General features: G+C 37.8%; 1 protein-coding gene and 1 pseudogene across 3 annotated transcripts in view; one reads left to right on the top strand and one right to left on the bottom strand.

Annotated features, from left to right (window-relative positions):
* The window catches only part of LOC145260629 (dynein axonemal heavy chain 12-like), a 572171-nt gene that overhangs the window by 163985 nt on the left and 394347 nt on the right, over window positions 1-13839 (bottom strand). The gene's annotated exons all lie outside the window — the stretch shown is intronic.
* Window positions 6547-6694, top strand: LOC145260850 (U2 spliceosomal RNA; annotated as a pseudogene).

Raw genomic sequence — 13839 nt, 5'->3', positions numbered from 1 at the left:
GAACTGCACGCCTGTGGAATTGTCTTCTGTTTTCCTGCTTTCCAGCTGACTATAATATGGTTGTCTTCAAGTCCAACGTAAACAAGTTCTTGATGAGTCGTTCCACTTAAGTTAACAAATTTACCGAATCGACAGAATAGACATATGGGATAAAATTCCATAATCTGAAACCGCTCTTTCCCCCCAAAAAAAACATCAGTTGGTATCATAGAAAATGACCGTGAAGCGTACGAGAGAATGGAAAGACAGAGAAAAGGAGGCGAATCACCACCCAAACATCAACTAAAACTAATCGAATCAAGAGGCAGCTTATTATCAAATGCAACCCTTATATAAGGGTTAGATACGCCCTAAGATGGAATACTGCTACCACATCTGAAGAGATGCCACTTAGAGCTCTCTTTCTGGTCTTGACAGAATCGACTTTGAAATCAAATGGAAAGTGATTTCCTCTGTGTTTTACAACCTTTCCCGCTCGGAGAAGAGACGTTACTAGCTTTTTCTCTACTGGAATAAATTTACTCTCCATTTCTAAAAAGGGGCAAATACATTATAACTAAAGACCACAATGATATTACGAGGTTGACCAGCCCGAAAATAATCTGAAACTCGTGAGGATAGGAAGTCGTAAAGATTAGGCGGAGATGACGTGGGCCATATGGTTGAGAGAGAGAGGGGCGGTTGACAATCTCTGGGATTCTCACTGGAAACCTTGATGTGAGAAGGCATTTTTTAAGTGATTGATTCTCTCTTTTACTTTTTTCTTTCGTCCTTTTCCTCCCATCCCCTTTTTTCTATCTTTTATCAGATTTCGAAAAACGTTACTTGCTTTGTTTAATTATATAGACTTGCATGGCTACTGGGTGTTGTCCAGGAGCATGGACAACAAAACTTCTCCCACTGTTTTTTTCTATCAACCTTTATTTATTCCCCTCTCTCTATCTCCTTCTCCTTATACCACCCCACTTCTCCTCTATATATTTATGTAACGGAAACAATTTTCTGTGTGTCTTGTACTATTGCTTTTTGAATATGTCGTCTTTTCTTGTGTATTCAAGGATAGTGTTGTACCGTAATATGTATGCGTGCTAGCAGCATTCATCCGAGGCGGGGTGAACCAAATTCCTCCAAAGGAATAAGTGTCAAGGGATAAAAATAAGTGTCAAGGGATAAAATCGACAAGCACTCCCCAGTTGCAAGTACATCCCGGTTAGTAGGGGTGACGATGTTAGGCTTTTGCAGTTCTTTCTGTGAGGTGTCGGCGTCCTTCTACATACAACATCTGGTATTCAGAAATGGTCACCCGTCTGGTACTGACAGGCTCAACGTTGCTTAACTCCGGTGATCTAACGAGAACCGGTGTGTCAACGTGGTTGTGTCGTAATAGCTTCCTATTACAATATATTATGTGTTTAGAAATAAAGAAACCGCAATAGCTAAGAGTGGGTTAACTATTCAGATAAATGAGATGATATTGTTCCAAAAATACTTTAGGCTAATATGATTAGTGAGCGTATAATGAACAAACGTTTTGTGGGTTGACATATATATATGAAAAATAGAACAGTAAAATTTCAAATGAATAACACTAAACATAAAGTTTAAAGAATAATTAATTACGCCTATTAAGCGTTCTAATTATTGCCTTTGAATCATTCACCGATACTGTAATATAAAATTATATATATATAAAATTATATATATATATAAAATTATATATATATATAAAATTATATATATATATAAAATTATATATATATATATAAAATTATATATATATATACAATTATATATGTATATAAATTATATATATATAAAATTATATATATATAAAATTATATATATATATAAAATTATATATATATATAAAATTATATATATATATAAAATTATATATATATAAAATTATATATATATATAAAATTATATATATATATAACATTATATATATATATATAAAATTATATATATATATATAAAATTATATATATATACAATTATATATGTATATAAATTATATATATATGAGATTATATATATATAAAATTATATATATATATAAAATTATATATATATATAAAATTATATATATATATAAAATTATATATATATATAAAATTATATATATATATAAAATTATATATATATATAAAATTATATATATATATAAAATTATATATATATATATAAAATTATATATATATATACAATTATATATGTATATAAATTATATATATATAAAATTATATATATATAAAATTATATATATATATAAAATTATATATGTATATAAATTATATATATATAAAATTATATATATATATAAAATTATATATATATATACAATTATATATGTATATAAATTATATATATATATATAAAATTATATATATATACAATTATATTTGTATATAAATTATATATATATAAAATTATATATATATATATAAAATTATATATATATAAAATTATATATGTATATAAATTATATATATATAAAATTATATATATATATATAAAATTATATATATATAAAATTATATATGTATATAAATTATATACATATAAAATTATATATATATATAAATTATATATATATAAAATTATATATGTATATAAATTATATATATATAAAATTATATATATATAAAATTATATATATATATACAATTATATATGTATATAAATTATATATATATAAAATTATATATATATATAAAATCATATATATATAAAATTATATATGTATATGAATTATATATATATAAAATTATATATATATATATATATGATTATATATGTATATAAATTATATATATATAAAATTATATATATATATATAAAATTATATATATATAAAATTATATATGTATATAAATTATATATATATAGAATTATATATATATACAAGTATATATATATAAAATTATATATGTATATGAATTATATATATATAAAATTATATATATATAAAATTATATATATATATATATGATTATATACGTATATAAATTATATATATATAAAATTATATATATATATAAAATTATATATATATAAAATTATATATGTATATAAATTATATATATATAAAATTATATATATATATAAAATTATATATATATACAATTATATATGTATATAAATTATATATATATAAAATTATATATATATATAAAATTATATATATATATAAAATTATATATGTATATAAATTATATATATATAAAATTATATATATATATAAAATTATATATATATATATACAATTATATATGTATATAAATTATATATATATAAAATTATATATATATATATATAATTATATATATATATACAATTATATATGTATATAAATTATATATATATAAAATTATATATATATATAAAATTATATATATATAAAATTATATATGTATATAAATTATATATATATAAAATTATATATATATATAAAATTATATATATATAAAATTATATATGTATATAAATTATATATATATAAAATTATATATATATATAAAATTATATATATATATAAAATTATATATATGTATATAAATTATATATATATATAAAATTATATATATATAAAATTATATATATATATACAATTATATATGTATATAAATTATATATATATAAAATTATATATATATAAAATTATATATATATAAAATTATATATGTATATGAATTATATATATATAAAATTATATATATATATATGATTATATATGTATATAAATTATATATATATAAAATTATATATATATATAAAATTATATATATATAAAATTATATATGTATATAAATTATATATATATAAAATTATATATATATATAAAATTATATATATATAAAATTATATATGTATATGAATTATATATATATAAAATTATATATATATATAAAATTATATATATATATGATTATATATGTATATAAATTATATATATATAAAATTATATATATATATAAAATTATATATATATAAAATTATATATGTATATAAATTATATATATATATAAAATTATATATGTATATAAATTATATATATATATAAAATTATATATATATATATAAAATTATATATATATACAATTATATATGTATATAAATTATATATATATAAAATTATATATATATAACATATATATATAAAATTATATATGTATATAAATTATATATATATAAAATTATATATATATATAAAATTATATATATATATAAAATTATATATATATAAAATTATATACGTATATAAATTATATACGTATATAAATTATATATATATATAATTATATATATATATAAAATTATATACGTATATAAATTATATATATATAAAATTATATATATATATAAAATTATATACGTATATAAATTATATATATATAAAATTATATATATATATATTAAATTATATATAAAATTATATATATATAAAATTACATATATCTATATATAAAATATATATAAAATTATGTATATATATATATATATATATATATATATATATAACAGTATTAAACAATATTTGATAACTAACAAGAAACTAAATAAATAAACTAGAAAATAAGAAAATCGGAATTAAAACAATAATAATTCGCCCCAACCATCCTGCACCCAAGTTTATAATCAATAATAATAATAATAATAATAATAATAATAATAATAATAATAATAATAATAATAATAACATATATATACATATATATATATATATATATATATATATATATATATATATGTATATATATATATATACAGATCAAGCCTCAAAGGAAAAGAAAAAGAAAACGATAACAACAATCGTTCCTGATGATAATCAGATGAACCTAGAAAAGCTTGAGTAGAATATGGCTGAACATAACTTTTGGGCGCCATTTTATACAACATGCCAGCTGAAATAAAAAAAGACCGCTCGGCGAATGGAAAAGATATCCAGAAAAATCGGAAAAAACATTACTCTGTCGTGTTCAATCAGATGTGCTTTTATATATATATATATATATATATATATATATATATATATATATATATATATATATATATATATATATATATATATAGCCAGTAGAGTTTAGTTTCCTAGAAGTACATCCAATGAAACAACATGTGTCTACCAAAGAGTGCTCAATGAGTGAACAGAGCAGGTATATTAAATTTATTTATACAAACATTAATGGCTACATATGTGCATACATGTTTCTGTAATCACCCGCGTTGGGGGATTACGGCTTCAGGCCAATAATTACCGTCGAGAACCCGTCGACGGTAATTATTGGCCTGAAGACGTAATCCCCCAACGCGGGTGATTACAGAAACATGTATGCACATATGTAGCCATTAATGTTTGTATAAATAAATTTAATATATATATAAGTGAACATGTCTGTGTATCTGTCTGTCTGTGTGTCTGTGTGTGTACATTTCCCTACGCAATAACTCTGTCAATTTTAAGTCTACAGACTCGAAATTTGATATACAGGGTACTGAGATTAGGGAAAATCGATGTGATCGGTTTTCGGCCAGAAATTAGGCGATTAAGCGGTCCAAGTTCAACGATTTGACCTTTAAGAACTCTACCAAACTCCTCCGACAATTTTGGATTTAAACACTTTAAATTTTAGATATAGGTTACTTGGACATGTATCTAACTTAATAACTTGATTTAAACTCAAAATAATAAATTTTAATGGGTCATAATAGGGTCCAAGTTTTAAAAAATTGACCTTTTTTTTATCAACATATACCTACAAATACCCGGGCAACGCCGGGCACCCATGCTAGTATATATATATATATATATATATATATATATATATATATATATATATATATATATATATATATATATATATATGTTAAGAAATATCCTTTTTTTAAAGAAGGGTATTTTAAAATACTACATTTTCTTACTGATTTAAATATCAATAACCCGTTTTGATAATAATATAGGGAAGATAGGTGAAAAAACAACTCGTATTTATTCATTTAGATAATAAATTCACAATAAAATATCGTTATCTCATTCCTTTTAACAATTGAAGTCTTATTTTCATTAACGAAATGGTAGAATTTTCCTCATTAATTTCATTAGTTTTCACTTTCTGATAATGAAACAAAGAAAACGTCATTTATGTAATCACTCTCGTTGTATATTGTATCATTGCTCTTTGTGTTTTTAGTCGCGTGCAAGCGACTCTATGAGTCATTCGTCGGTCGGTCTGTCCGTAAGACTTTTGTGCTTGGCTTTTTTGGTTAAGATCAAACGTCTGTCATTAATAGATGCTGTTGTTAGCTTTTAAGCTTTTCTTAGCCTTTTGGCCAAGATCAAAGTGCCGGCAGATACTGAAAGCAAAGACCATATGTGGGGCAATCCCACATATAAGATCTTGGTTAATGTAGGGGCAACCCTTCATACCAATTATCACTATCGAGCTCCCCAACTCCCCGGAGAGTTGGTCCTAATTTCTCCTTCACTCCTCACATTAAAAATCGCCCTTGTGCCTAATTTGCACGGTGGGGGAGCAAATAAATACGCTTTTCTTGGCCTTTTGGCCAAGATCAAAGTGTAGTATCTGTTCCGGCAGATGCTGCACTTAAGATAATTTGTACCAGTCAATGGAGGGGAAACCCTCTATACTGGGACAATTATTATTTTTGGTAACCAGAGTGCCCCCTTTTTGCCTACTTTTAGGGGAGCTGGTTTTTACCTCACATTAAAAACGGCCTTGTGCCTAATTTGCTCAGTGGGGGAGCAAATAAACACCATCTGTTCCGGCAGACACTGCAAGCAAAGACCATATGTGGGGGCAGCCCCACATATAAGACCTTGGTCAATGTAGGGGCAACCCTTCATAGCAATTGTCACTATCCAGCTCCCCTACTCCCCGGGGAGTTGCTCCCCATTTCCCCTTCACTCCTCACTTTAAAAATCAGCCTTGTACCTAATTTGCTCGGTGGGGGAGCAAATAAATACAGCTTTTCTTGGCCTTCGGGCCAAGATCAAAGTGTAGTATCTGTCCGGCAGATACTGCACTTAAGATAATTTGTACCAGTCAATGGAGGGGAAACCCTCTATACTGGGACAATTATTATTTTTGGTAACCAGAGTGCCCCCTTTTTGCCTACTTTTAGGGGAGCTGGTTTTTACCTCACATTAAAAACGGCCTTGTGCCTAATTTGCTCAGTGGGGGAGCAAATAAATACCATCTGTTCTCTCAGTTACTAAACTTTCCGCCACCGGGCTTTCGGGCTAGGTTAAGGTGTTTTCATACTAACTTTCGTTAGCAAGGACCGACCCCCTCCTTTGGGGAGTCAGGACCTAAAGGACCGACTCCACATTTGTGGGAGCTTGGACCCGGAAACCGATCCCCTTTTTTGGGAGACTGGAATCTCGGGACCAACACCACTATCGCTGGTAGTTGAGACCTTCTTTTTTCATTTGTTGTTTTTGCATGTTGTTTTTTCTTCGTTTCGGTCTCACTTCTCGAGACTGGGATGGTCTAATTTCTCAACACTTAATTGCCTGAGCAGCACTCTGACCTGCCAGGCCCAAACTTTGTCTATCTTCGCTGCTCTCCCAGTGGATCGAGCAGACAGGGTTCTCTTTCTCGCTTCCGTTGGGGTAAGTTAGTGGGTAGGGTGACGTGGGGTAGGGCGGGTGCTTCGTTTCTGCTCCCCTCTGTGGGCAGGGATGCCTATCCCCTCTCTCTCTTAATTGCGACGCGGCACTCTGACCCGCTAGCACCCACTGCGTCTTTCTTCTCTGCTCTCCCCCCTCGCGGGGGGATCTGAGCTGCTAACCCGACATCCCCGTGAGGGGAAGTCAAAAACTCTAATTTCTTCAAAGTCCGCTCCTCCCCCTCCTCCCCCTCCATTCCCCTGGGTTTTCTTTTCCCCCACTACACTTTGGTCTGCGCCAGCGGCCAGTGCAACCGCCACGATGCCAGGCAGGAGGGGTACGTCACCCCAAATGCGCAGCATCTCAACTGCGAACGACTCCCTATGTGAGGGAGCTGATGCATCTCCCGGCGAGACGGCGCCAGGAAACAAGGTAGGGCCCCGGCGCGCGGCGACCTTGGAAGAAAGCGGGAGGGTAGGGCCGCAGCCCGCGGCGACCCCCCAAAAAGCACCTGCAACCGCTCCCCACGAGGGCAACCCAGCGGAAAAAGCTGCCGTTAAGTCACTAGCTGGGGAAAGTGCAGAACCCAGCCAACCAGCTGCACCCCAGGACGGCAGAACCAAGGGAGGAAGACCGGGGAACCCATCCCCCGCTCCCCCAAAGGGCGACTCCCCAACAGAAAAGGAGGAAATCAGCACCGCGGACCAAACCGAGGCGCTGGATGAAGACGTAATAGCCTCCATCTGCTCACTATTCGGCGGGGAAGACAGTGATTGGCCCCCCAACACTCCCCAAGAGGACCAAATACGGAAAAGGGGTGACTCTCCGGCCAGTGGTAACAAAAGCAAGCTGGAAAGAGAGACACCCTTGACAGTACCCACCAAGGCTCCAGCTGGGAACACGGCACCAGAAGGGGAGACACCTCCATCCCCCAAGGGGACAGCCACCCAGCAAAGGAAGAAAATAAGAAAAGGGAGCGGCCCGGAAAGCAAACCAAGCCAGGACGAAACAACGCCAAAGACACAATGGCCTACTTTGCCTGGTAACGGCCCAGTTCCGAAACCAAAAATGCCCATAACAAGAGAGAGCCCCACAACACCAGCTACGCCCCCCAACCCGAGTCCAGCTGACACCAACCAGGATGGAGGACCGGCATGGGGCCCCAAAGAGCAGCAAGGGAAGTTGACGCCCGAAGACTACAGAGCACTCTTCGACTCCACTTACAAGGAGTATACCCAGGGGAACAACATCCAACCCCTCCCGGGTCAAGTGGAAGTTCTCGAGAAAAGAGTGCTCTCGCTGATAACTTCAGACACCAAGACAAGGGGTCTGACGGGCGTCAACAAGGACACTATGATGAACGTGTTGCTGGAGCAGAACATTCCCGCCAACTACATCTGTAGAAGGAGTTACGCACAGTGGGATGTTCTGCTCCCCACCTCCGAAGACGCAGTCAGGCTGTCCAGGACCTGCCATCAGAGCAGGAACATAAAGCTCCAACCCATCTATATGAACAAGAGGATAGCAAATGTTTCTGCTCTAAACGTCCCCTGCTATATGGAGGCCAAACAACTGGGGGCTATCCTAAGCCAGTATGGAGACGTAGAGGAAGTCACCCCGGTCCGCGGATTAAGAAACATCATGACCGGGGACTACAAAGTCCAGATGGTCCTGGACAAGGCTGGATTCTACGCCATCCCAGCCACACTCAAGTTCGGAGAGTGGACACTCTCCCTTATAGTGGAAGGGAGGAGGCCTCATTGCTGGCTGTGCACACAACAAGGGCATATGGCGAAGGACTGTCCAAAGAGGAATGGAGGGAAGAAGCCCACAAAAGCGGCGGGAACAAGCGTGACAACAAATCAAGCCGCTGCTCCCGCGCCGGCCGCAAATCCTCCAGAGGCACCGACAGGCTGGGTGACGGTTGTAAAGAAAGGCAAGATCAACAAACAGCCATCCTTGCAGACAGTCACCCAAGACCAAGAACAACCGAAGAGCGAGACGGAGAAAATGGACACACAGACACCCTCCTCCTCAAACAAGAGGAAACTACCAGAATCTGAGGAGGAGGCCGCGTCAGAGGCAGAGGAAGAGACAACAACAGTCTCTATGGCCCTGAGCGCAACAGAGATCAGGAGGGCCAGGAGGAGGAAAAGCCGCAAGACACGCGCAAACCCTCCTACCCCCACTGAGACTGAGAAGGACTCCCTCGCAACAACAACACAGGATGAGCCCCCTGTGATCCCAACACCCCAGCAACCCGAACAACCTTCCCCCTCTCCTATAAAGGCCCCAAGAAACTCTTCCCGCCCCTCATCCCGTGACAGGAGCCAAAAAGAAGAAAACGAGCAGGCTACCCCCTCCCCAAGCGCTCAGCCTCCCCATCAACCAAAAGAGGTCCCCTCCCCCACTCCCAAAGTCCGCACTGAACGGACCAAAAAGCTCCCCTTCCTGCCAGGAAGCAGGATTTGTGAAACAGACCCTCTCCAACAGGCTCCGGACCTTAAAGGACAACAGAAGGTCCGGTACAATAAACTCAAAAACTTTGAAAAAGTCGGTGGAGACCTAGTAACAGACCCCACTAAATTCAAGGACGCTCCCTTGTTGACCACTTTCGTTAGGGTCGACAAGGACGCTAGGACTGGAGGAATGTGGGCAATGATTAAGGCAGCGAAGAATGCGATCCCAGGCCAGCAGCTGGTGGATAGGGACCATCCTTCACTGACCAACATTTTCTTTAAATGTGAGGGTAGAATCCCCATGTATGTACACCCATCGCTATACAGGGCACTCAAACTAACCTTCCCCCTGGACGTGGGGGGCGTGGCCAAGGATGGATCACCTTCATCGGATTTACTTACCGGCAGCCTTGGCCAGGCCTGCCATGTCCTCACTGCCCAGGATTTCAGACCCGTCTGTGACAGTGCTTGAGGTAAGTGATCATGTCTTTGAACTTGGCTACATTGAATGTGAGAGGCATTAGGTGTCGAAGCAAGGCCTCGCGCGTTGTGAGAGACTTGGTGTCCCTCAAGGTAGATATTGCCGCTATCCAGGAGACCCACTTTGTTTGTGACGGGGATTGTCAGGTGCTGGTAAACGATTACGATGTCTACTCAGCATATGGCAATACCTATAGTCGTGGAATCTCCTTGCTAGTGAGTCGCACCCTGTCAGCGTCGGTGAATGTTGTTCACGCAGGCGAGGACGGGCGGGCGCTTGTTGTTGATGTTGCTGTTAATTGTAGTGTTTTTCGGATTGTTGCTGTTTATGCTCCCAATGCTGCTGTAGAGAGGGCAACCTTTTTTCGACGGTTGGAGGGCTTCTTAGTGGATCCGGAACGGTTAGTTTTAATGGGGGATTGGAATGCAATCCTTGATCCCAAAATAGATAAGGTCGGGGGGACTAGCGGGTCGGCGTGGTGTGACAGCAGTCTGTCTGACCTGATGGCCTCGTGCGATCTCGTCGACAGATTTCGTCTGGATCATCCGGGGCGGGAGATGTGGACGTGGCATCCTGTAGTGCCTTCCCATCCAAGCACTTACTTGGATCGGATGTTAGTTAGAAGAGGCGATGTAGACTTCCTATCTTGCCCCACGTTCCACTTGCTAGGACACTCGGACCATAAACTTGTTATGGCCCGTTTGAGCTTAAGTGCTAGGCCTAAACTGGCCGGATACTGGAAGTTCAACAGCACCTTGTTGGAGCTGGAGGACTACCGGTTGAAGGTCACTGAGCTAATTCAGCGGGCTTTAGTGGGGGCGGTTACAGGGAGTAAGTGGTGGGTTAGTCTCAAGGCCAAAATTAGGCGCTTCTCTGTCCAGTATAGCCAACGCCTCGCGATAGATAAGGCTAAGGCAAAGAAGCGTTTAGAGGATAAGCTGACCCGGGCGGTGGAGGGGGGGGACCCCCTAGAGTTAGCACTAGCTAAACAAGATCTCAACCGCTTGGCTAGCGAGCGGTACGAAGGTCAAGTAGTTAGGGCTAGGTTAAACAAAGTTTCTAACGAGGCTGTGAATGTTGACGCTGTTGAGCGTAAGGCTGCTTTAAGGCGCGGTTCGGATGGGTACATTCGTAAAGTACATAACCTGGAAGGACACCCCTTAGTATCGACTCGGGAGATCTGCGAGGGGTTTCGGGAGCATCTATCGGTGCGCTTCACCCAACTACCCGGACTCAGGGTTGATGAGTTTGGCAGCTATTTGGCTGACTCGCCCCGCCTCACGGCGGCTCGGGCGGCTAGCTATGATGGTCTTATTACTGAACATGAGGTCATTACTGCGTTGAAGCAGGTCGGCTATAACAAATCCCCGGGGCTTGATGGTTTACCCTACGAGTTTTACTTGAGGCTGTCGCCCATGTTGGTCCCTATTCTGAAGGATATGTTCAACCATTGGTTTGCCCAGGGTTCCATCCCTGGACAGGTGACCAAGGGTGTGATCACATTGCTGAGGAAAGGTCAACGGCATGGTGGGAGGGAAAACTTTGATGATTTTAGGCCCTTGACTCTGCTAAACACAGAGTTAAAGATTTTGGCAAAGATTCTTGCGAATCGCTTGCAGGTTGTCATCACTGACTTGATCGAACCGGACCAGACTTATGCTGTGAAGGGGAGATCGATTCAAGACAATTTGCACTTGATACGCTCGATCATAGAGGGGACAGAAGACGACGCCGAAGCCGCGCTGATCAGTTTGGATCAGTCCAAGGCATTCGATAGGGTCGACCATCGGTTCCTAGGATCTGTGCTAGAGGCTGCCGGATTTAATCCGGACTTCCGCAAGTGGATCTTTGTTCTGTATGACAGGCCGACGGTAGTGGTGCAGATCAACGGTAAGCTGTCGGAGTCATTCGCTGTCTCTCGGTCGGTGCGACAGGGTTGTCCACTGTCGCCTCTGTTGTATGTCCTGGCGTTGGAACCCCTCCTTCGCAAGTTAAGGGACGAGGCGGCTACACCAGTCCTGCGCGGAATAGCTCTCCCTGGAGGCACACGAGCCAGGGTTTCCGCGTTCGCCGATGACGTCACCGTGTTCGTGTCTTGCCTCACGGACGTTCAAGCGGTGGTCGAGGCGCTCGCTCGATACGAAGAAGTAACAGGGGCCATCTTCAACCGTAGCAAGTCTGTTGGCCTGCGGTTGGGGGCCTGGACCGGGGTAAACTCGCTTTCAGGTATTTTCAGCTGGACCGATGGACCGGTCCGCATTCTCGGTGTCTGGTTTGGACCGGGACTTCAGCTGGAAAAGAATTGGTCGGAAGTACAGTCTAAGGTCAAATCGTCAGTAAAGACTTGGATTGGAAGGAAATTGTCCTTGAAGGGTCGGGCGGAGGCGTGTGCTACATACGTCTTTCCGCTCATCCTTTACCGTTTGTCTGTACTTCCTCTCCCTGCAGAACGACTAACCCGCTTACAAGGGCGCCTCGATTCACTTTTGTGGAACGAGGGTAAGCATTATGTCTGCAGAGAGGTCTGTGTTCAAAATCCGAGCGAGGGAGGCCTGGGTCAGCCCAGTCTCTTGTGTCATAGAAACGCCGAGAGATTGGCTTTCCTGAGTCGTTCGCTTGAAGGAGACGCTCCTTGGGTCCCTGTGGTTGAGAACTCGTTTCCCAATCTCAAACCTAACCCTTCGGTAGAAGGTCGTCGTAGACCGAAGGGGGAGTCCAAGTTCTTCTCCGAATGCCGAACCGCTCTTAGAGCTTTGCCGGGGACCAATGTCCTCGATCAGCCAAGGAAGAAACTGTATCGGGATTTAGTGGAGGGGACCGCGAAGGATCCACTTTGTAGGCGGATGGGATGGTCGATGGAGGTTGTCCGTTCTCAATGGCGTTGGGCGCCGGGACGGGAGGTTCTGAATAACTCGGAATTCTCCCTGACTTGGCGACTGGTCCGAAATGCGCTGCCCCTCTTCGACGTACTTTTCCGGTATAAAGAACATACCAGTCGCTTCTGTCCGTGCTGTGACGAACGCGAGCCCGAAACAATCGAGCACGCGTTTTTTAGTTGCAGCCGGATACAGCCCCTATTAAAGTATGTCGAGGGGGTAACAGCTCGCATCGATGCCGAGTGTCTGCTCGATCTCGACGTAGGAACTTTTGTGTACAACATGGAGCCGCCGTTCCCCAGGGAGGAAAGTTTGGTTTTCCTGGCGATCCTAGCAGTAGCGCGCATGACCATTTGGATCGCGCGCCTCAAGTTGGTCCACGAAGGGACA

This window comes from Euprymna scolopes, chromosome 36 (assembly GCF_053919585.1).
Source record: "Euprymna scolopes isolate OS-2025 chromosome 36, ASM5391958v1, whole genome shotgun sequence".
Lineage (NCBI taxonomy): Eukaryota > Metazoa > Mollusca > Cephalopoda > Sepiida > Sepiolidae > Euprymna > Euprymna scolopes.
This window is presented reverse-complemented; position numbering and strand designations above follow the sequence as displayed.